We start from the raw sequence: 8134 nt of genomic DNA on the forward strand, positions 1-8134 counted from the left end.
GGGGATTCTGGGCGGGGCTCCACCCTGACCACGCCCCCAGCCCCTCACTGGGGATTCTGGGCGGGGCTCCACCCTGACCACGCCCCCAGCCCCTCACTGGAGATTCTAGGCGGGGCTCCACGCTGACCACGCCCCCAGCCCCTCACTGGGGATTCTAGGCGGGGCTCCACCCTGACCACGCCCCCAGCCCCTTACTGGTGGATTCTAGGCGGGGCTCCACGCTGACCACGCCCCCAGCCCTCACTGGGGGATTCTAGGCAGAAGCTACTCAGGCCTATATCCTTAGCATTCTTTTTGTTTGTCTTTTGTTTTTTGTTTTTCGAGACAGGGTTTCTCTGTGTAGCTCTGGAGCCTGTCCTGGTCCTTAGCATCCTTAAAAATACACATATAGCCAGTCCTTGGGAGGCAGAGCCAGGCGGATCTCTATGAGTTCGAGGCCAGCCTGGGCTACCAAGAGAGCTCCAGGGCAGGCGCAAAGCTACAGAGAAACCCTGTCTCGAAAAACCAAAACAAAACAAAAAAAATTACACATATGAAAAACATTTTTATGTGATGGGTGTTTTGCCTGAATGTAGCCATGTTCCTGCCTTGTGCCCACAGAGGCTGTGTTGGGGTTCTCTGGAACCAGAGTTACAGACAGTTGTGAATCTCTATGTGGGTGCTGGGAATTGAACCAGGTCCTCTGCAAGAGCAGCCAGTGCTCTTTACCACTAATCCACCCTAAGTTTCCCGGCCTGTCCTTGAACTCTGCAATCCCAGCCTCCCAAGTCGCTGAGGTAACACCAGGCCAGAGCATGTCATCTCGTTTTACTCTGGTTTTGAGGGTCACGAGTCCTGAGCGACCTGACTGGCCTTTTGCGAGGATGCCTCCCCCTAACTCAGGCAGGTCACCTCTTACCACTTCAGCCAGTGCAGACCCACCCCCTACCCCACCCCAGAGAGTGCGGTCTGCTGACAGAGAACCGAGACATCCAACCCTGCTCCAGGCCCCGGGCTCACTGACCCTTGAATGAGGTTGGTCTCGGTCGAGGTGACCCATCTGTCTCCAGGAAGAGGATGCCAGAACCCCTGAGGGACCCAGTGCTCCCCTCCTCCTCGACGGCAGCTGGTGACTCACGGCCACCCCCTCCGCACCTCTCTCCCCGCACTCAGCCCTCCCATCCCCGTCAGAGCAGCCCTGCTGCGTCAGCCACTCACGCAAGGAGGTTATTAAAAAGAGCCAGAAACCAACATGCCTTCCCTCCCCTCAGCGCATGCCATCCACGAGGGGAGGGGACCATGCATCGCAAATCGCAAGGAATGCTGGACCGCAGGCCAGCCGGGCCGGGAAAAGGTGGTCCCCGGGTGTGCCCCCCACCTCCAAGGGGAGGCTGGAAACTGGATCCCGGCAACCAGCTCCCAGGGCCGTGCTGGGCCCCTGGTCTCATTCCCGTTCTGAGACCTTCCAGTTCCTGGTTTTGGGAACTGCCGTATTCATTCATTGATTCATTGATTCATTCATTCATTCAACCAGCACCCACTTAATAAGCTTACTACCAACCAGCTCTTCTGGGCCCGGGCTCCACCAGGACCCACAGCCGTCTCGGATCCCCAGAAGAGCGTGCAATGTGTGACCCACGAACACCCCTCCAATGGGCATCTCTGGCGTCTTCGGTGTACTTGTGTCTGAGGTGTGTGTCCCCGTGCACTTACCTGTGTCCACGTGGCCGGGTGGCTCAGCGTGCCACCATGGCCCTTTGTTTCTTTCGGTGGGCTTTAAAAGGGGCTGGAGCTCGCACACGCACGCACACCCGCCTCTCCACCCCTGCAGCGAGCCCCTGCCTCAAAATCATGCTCACTGCCCGGTGAGGACGCGAGAGGGCGCTGCAGCCTCGGCTGCAGCGTTCGGGACCGACGTCCCGCCTCTCGCGTGGAGCCGCCAGCGACCCGGCCACCCTGCGGCCACCAGACGTCGCCGTCGCGGACAGAGACCAGGACGGTGCGGGCTTGGCATCGCCGTGCCCAGCCCGCAGGTGGCTTGCCTGCACATCGCCGGGCCGCTCGAGGTCCAGGCCTGCGTGTCAGGGCAGTGCCCTTGGCCAAGAAGTCACCCATCGCGCGTGCGCCCCCGGCTGGGGTCCCAACTGACTTTCACAAACCCGAGGGCACGCAGGGGGTCACCCGCACCCCTTGAAGGCGAGCCCACTCAACCCGTGGTCCCTGCCACCCAACTCCGCTGCTGGGCGTCGCTATGGTGACGACGAGGGGCACCGCGCCTCCCCTCCTCCCCCGACCCCGGCTAATGACCGGGCGGGAGGCGGTAATGAGCGTCTGGGTTGGGGCCGGGCGTGGCTCGGGATGAAAGGCGCGTGTGTGGGGGGCACCCCGGGGCCGCGTAATTACCGCCCCCTTCTCGGCCGGGCGGGGGCCGGGGACACTGCACCTGGCCTCTGCCCGGCGGGGGTGCACCAGCGGGACCGTGATGGCAAAGCCTGGTGCCCGCCCTCGGGGACCGGAGCCAGGCGGAGGACGCAGCCTGTGTGTGTGTGTGCGTGTGTGTGTGCGGTTGCCAGGTGTGGCGCACATGTGTGCACGTGGGCAGGAGGCCTGTGAGGATTGGCAGAAACATCTGGCTCCCGTGGACGGACGTGGAGCGGGCTTGTCCCGTGTGTGTGTGTGGGGGGGGAGAGGACGTGGTCATCTTTGCACGGCGGACCTGTGCTCCCTAAGGACCAGGTGGGCGGACAGGGTGCTGCAAGGCTGCGCACCACCCGGATGTGGATGCTCAGGGCCGGGCTAGGTGTGCGTGACTGGGGCGGGTGCTAATGTAGCCATCTCTGCCTGGTGGCATGACTCATGTTCCAGGGGTGGGCACGAGAGCTGTGTCAGAGACACCCAGGGCCTCCCAATTAGCGAAGCTGACGCCCAGAGGCAGCTGTGAGGTTGGGTTTGCCCTTCCCCGGGTGGGCTCTGATCCCTCAGGGGCGAGGTCTGGCCCCCTGCCACCTGGAGGGACTGCACTCTGCTGCTGGAAGGGGTCTGCAGCCAGGGCGGACTAGGCCCAAGTTCCTGTGACTCATCACTCCCCACAGCCCTGAGTCACACCCCAGGAATGGGAATACGAAAGCTTGGGAGGCCTGGCCCGAGGCTCTTGCCCAGACCTGGGCCTCGAACAGAAAAGGGACGCCCCAGCCCGCACACACATCCTATGACAGGCCATGTTATACACATGCACAACCCACATCCTCCGCTGCAGACCCGTCAGGCTCAGTCACATACGCGACATGCCTTTGGCATCTGACGTTTTGTCTGCATCCCGAAGAGACCTTATGGGCTTCCCGTCCCCGCTTGATGGCTTCGTAAACAGCTGGGACTGGGAAACACTGGGACTGGCTTGCACTAAAGCCACGACAGGGTGGTGTGGAGCAAGGAGGTGTGGTGACAGGCACTTCGCCTCAAGGTCTATATCAGATGCCCAAAAAACACCACTGACCCTGCGATGACGCCAGGGAAACCCTGGAAGCTAGGTGGCTCATCTGCCTAGGAAATGACCTATTTTGGGTTTCTAAAAGTGCAGGAGGGAGGGGAGGGTTGTAGGGATCTTCAGGAGCTGCTTAGCAAGGGCCTCCTCCACCCCCAACACCCCAGGAGCAGGAATAGTCACCCCTTCTTCTGCCCTGTCCACTCACGGTATGCCCAAGCACATACCTGACTGTGGTATGGCCTCCCGTGCAAGGGTAACACACCAACAGCCTCCCTGGAAACAGACGCGCAGAGCAGCGCCGCCTGGGGCTGGTGGCCTGCAGGACTTCCTCTGCAGTTAGCTGTATGGGGACAGCCACAGGTCAGGAAGCATCTATGAACCTTAGGATGCCTGGAGGGTCCCCACACAAGCAGATGGTCCTCGAACCTGGGAACACCTGTCCACCCAGCCGCAGAGGGTCAGCTGCAGCCACGGGCCCAGCTGTCTAGGTAGGCGGCACCCAGGCGCCCCTCTGGCTTCATTGCTTCATCTGAGTACTGAGTGGGATCTGGGGAGCCTCCAGGGTCTGAAAGGGACTGGGTCAAGGGCAGCTGTGCAGTCTCCTCCGAGTTAAGTCTGCAGCTGTCACTGAACCGCCCCAGCTTGTGTGTGTGTCCAACACTCGGCAAACGACTTTGCTTTTTTGTTGGTCGCTGTGAGACAGGGTCTCAAGAAGACTAGGCTGTTCCTGGAGTCTCTATGTAGTGGGGAGTGACCTAGAAATCCTGATCCCCCTGCCTCTACCAGATGGCAAGCTAACAAAGTCATTTTCTTAGGGCGCATCTGGGAATAGTCCCCCGACAAACACTCCTGTTTCCCACCAGGAAATGACCAGAGACAACCGGTCACAGGCAGTGACAGGGAGGTCCCCTGCATCTCCTTGGCTGGCCTGTGGGTCTGTCTGAGGAAGGATGCTGCCTTTCTTCCTGGGTATCTTGAGTACTAGTTGCTGGGCAAATATTCCCACTCTTGGGGCTGGAGAGAGATCTCAGTGGTTAGCCCACGGTTGCTCTTCCAGAGGACCTGGGTTCGATTCCCAACTCCCGCATGGTGACTCAATCATTTGTAACTGCAGTCCCAGAGGATCTGACAGAGTCCTCAAGTCTGCTTATGGCCACCAACCATGAACATGGTGCACACACATACACTCAGACACACGAAGTAAGTCCATTTAAAACAATAAACAAACGCCAACACAGCTCTTCAGGCAAGCTAGGCCAGCAACAGAGCCTTGAACCCAGCCTGTTTCTTACTTTTCAAGTCTAGGGGGAGGGGGTGGTCTCACTAAGTTGCCCAGGTTGGCCTTGAACTCAAAACCTCCCACCTCATTCTCCCCTGGGAAGTAGCTAAGGCTAGTCTTATACCACTGGGACCTGCAGGGTTCGGGATGTGTTCGGGATGTGCAAAAACTAGGTGTGGGGTCAGGATCAGGTTCATGGGGTGGGTGTTGTGCACCGGGAGCCTGGCACAGTCCTCAGTCAATGCTCCTGGCCGGTGCAGCTGCGCGGAGGCCTCCGGGCTGGCGGTGCTCGGCTTAAGTCTTGTAGGGCACGACAGCTGTCTGCGGCTGCCTGCCGGGGTGAGGGGTGACCTCCTTCTTCGATGGGGGCCGGTACCGCCCACATTCCAGCAGGGTTAGGGGCACCCTCCCCGGTTGGGTCCGGGCCGGTTCTGAGGGAGGACCTCTGACCCAGGCCAGAACCCACCTCCCTTTCCGTCCCCTGGACACCCAAAGCAGCAGCTGGCCCCATGGCTGTGGGCGGGGGCGGAGGTTGGAATGTGAGGGGGGGGAAGGGTGAAGGAGGGGGCGGAAGTGGGGGAGGGGAGGGGTGGGACAGCCAGCGAGAGGACGAAAATAGAGAAGAGCTCGGAGGGCCTGAGCCAGGGAACCGGGCAGCCCTGCACCGGGGCCCGGGCGGCTTCGTGCTCCACCTGGCAGGCTGCGCGGCTCACCTGCCCCGCGTGACACCGGGAGCACGAGGTGGCCGTGGGTGGGGCCGGAATCAGACTCCAGGGAAGAGCTCCCCGCCCAGCTGCCGCCAGCGTCGTCTCCTTCCCAAGGCCGGGAAGGAGGGTGGAGCTGTTTAGGGCCCCACGGGGGCGGCGGTGCCCCGCGGGCACCATCTCTGGCCTCCTCCACGGGCTCTGCTCCTCCCAGCTGCCCACGCACAGCCACCTCCAGACCTCTGACATCTCAGAGCTCGCTGCCAGGTCCCCAGATCCCGACTGGAAAGTCGCCACCCCTCCCCCCCCCCGGGGGACTCCAGCCTCTGGCAGGAAGCCATGACCCCTGGTGACCTCCTCCTGCCCGCACCCGGCCGCCTGGTCACAGAGCTCTGCCCACTTGCGAGGTTACCCCCTTGGCGAGTTTGGCGAGCCACAGCATTCCTTGTCGCCAGTCCCTCGTCTTGTCCCCCTAGGCCAGCCCGGGCAGAGGGTGGTTGATACGCGCTGCCTGGCCTGGAGCGCGCACTCGTCCATCCTGCCTCTGCCCCTGGGTGCTGCGGTGACAGGTGCGCGCCCGCCACCTCTCCCCCACTCCTTTACGGAGATCTCAAGCACGGGCAGCAGATGACGACCTGGAATTCCTGCCCCGGGGGTCCTCCCGACACCCTCCGTCCCTGCCGTCAGCCCTCGCAGCTCCTTCCGGATGACTGGGATTTTCGGGCAAACCTGTTCTACTTTTCCTGCCTCCACCTCCCAAAGGGCGATTCCAACCGGGGTGCTGGTCAGGCGTCGCGCCCCCATCCGCTCGAGTCTACACTTGGGGGAGCGCCTTCAGGGTCCCGCCAGCTTTGCCTTCTCCGCCCCCCGCCCCCCTCCCCAGCATGACCTGCAGCTGCCCCGCAGCACACACACCCTTTCTCCAACAACAACACTTGGCCAACTCCTATTTGTCCCGCAAAGCCCCCTCCTACAGGTCGCCTCCCCGCTTCCAGTCTTCCCAGAGGCTGGGAACTGCGAGGACACCGGGCGAGGGTCAGTCCACCCGAAAGGGGTGCAGCAGGAAATGTCGGCGTGCCCAGCGGGGTACCACGTGGCGTGCCTGTGCCGGGGGGTCCACGTGCGACGCCCCCAGGGACGCCCCCTCTTCCGTCCAGGCCCAGCCTCAGCCGTCAAGCCTGGGCTGCGTCTCCCGCCCCCAAGTTTGCAGACGCGCGGGGAGCGAGGCGGGGCCGCTGCGCCTCCGGCTGGCGCACCCCGCTCCGCCGGGCCGGAGTCCCGCCCCCGAAGGGCAACCTCGCGCCATTGGTGCGTCCGGAAGACCGAGAGGCGGACCCACCAATGGGACCGCCCGGGGGGCGGGCGGAGCCCGGCAGGCGCAGGCGGGGGCGGGCGGGGAGCCCTCCCCAAGGTGACGTCGGGAGGCTCTCGCGGCGCGTTGCCCTGGCAACCGCGTTTCCATCTCATCGAGTTTCCGGGGGGCCGCCCCCTCCCATTCAGCTTTTTCCTCAATGGGGTGTTGTGGGGGGGGGGAGGAGGCGGAAGGAAGCGAAGGGCCGACCCCGCCCCTCTGCGACTCGGGCAGCCTTTGCCGTCTGAGCCTCGGTTTACCTCTCCTCCCCTGCCTCGCGCGCGGGGTGGGGGCGGGGGCCTCCGCCCCGGGGTCGCGGCCATCGCCCCCCCGCTGGCGCTGGCGCTGAGGGCGAGCCGGGTGCGGAGAGCGGGGTGCTGGGACGAGGCGGGGTTGTCGTAGCGGGCGGGGTCGTGACCTTGGGGTCCCCAGCACTCGGGCACCGTCTCCAGGGCCAGACCCCGGGCCCCCCGCGCTGCACGGGGCGGCCTCCCCCAGGCCTGCGCCGCCGGGTCCGTCTTCCCACCTTCACCTCGCTCGGGTGGCCTCAGACGTCCCCGAACCTTTGAGCCCGTTGACCGTGAACTCCCCGGGGATCAGGCCTGACGTCCGCCTTCCTGGCGTGGGCGTGGGACGATTTGGGGTGACGGGGCGGAGGGAGGGGCGCAAAGCCCTCCGGACACGTCCCCGGCCACCCCTGGCGAAGGCACCGGCCCCCTCGGCCGCCGAGGCCCTGGCGCAGATTCCAACCAGGGCACCTCGGGGCCCGGTGCCGCGCGGGGGTCCTCGGTTTTCCGGGCTGTGCAGTGGAGTTTTCGCTGAAAGAACCAAGAGACCGGGAACTGTCTCCGCCCAGCCCCGGAGGGGGACCCCAGAGAAGCCTTTTGCGGAGTCTTGGGGCGCGCCATGTCAGCTTGCGGGGGGCGGCAAAGGTGGGCGGCCACCGTGGGAAGCCCCAGGCATAACCAGATGGCCGCGCCCAGATGGGGCAGGCTGGGGTGCGGGACCCTCCAGGGTGGGCGGCCCGTGTGGCCGCCGAGGGGCAGGTCGGTGGGGGGGGGGCTGGGAAGCCTGAGGTCAGCTCCCCAAGCACTGGCAGTGCCCGGCTTTGGAGTAAGGGGGACGGCGGTGAGACATAGGAAGCACTTCCCGTTTCTGCGTTATTGCAACCCCTCCGCCCCCGGGAGCTGGGAAGGCCTGTCCGGACACTGACTCCCAAGTTCCCGTCTTCAGCCCACTTGACAGCCAGGAACTGAGGGTGAAAGCCTCGCCCAGGGCATGCCCCAGCCCCACGCCCAATGGCACTTCCGGCCCTGGGTAGCAGGAAGTGGCTAGGC

Source organism: Peromyscus californicus, unplaced genomic scaffold (assembly GCF_007827085.1).
Source record: "Peromyscus californicus insignis strain IS unplaced genomic scaffold, ASM782708v3 Scaffold_1__1_contigs__length_55948999, whole genome shotgun sequence".
NCBI lineage: Eukaryota > Metazoa > Chordata > Mammalia > Rodentia > Cricetidae > Peromyscus > Peromyscus californicus.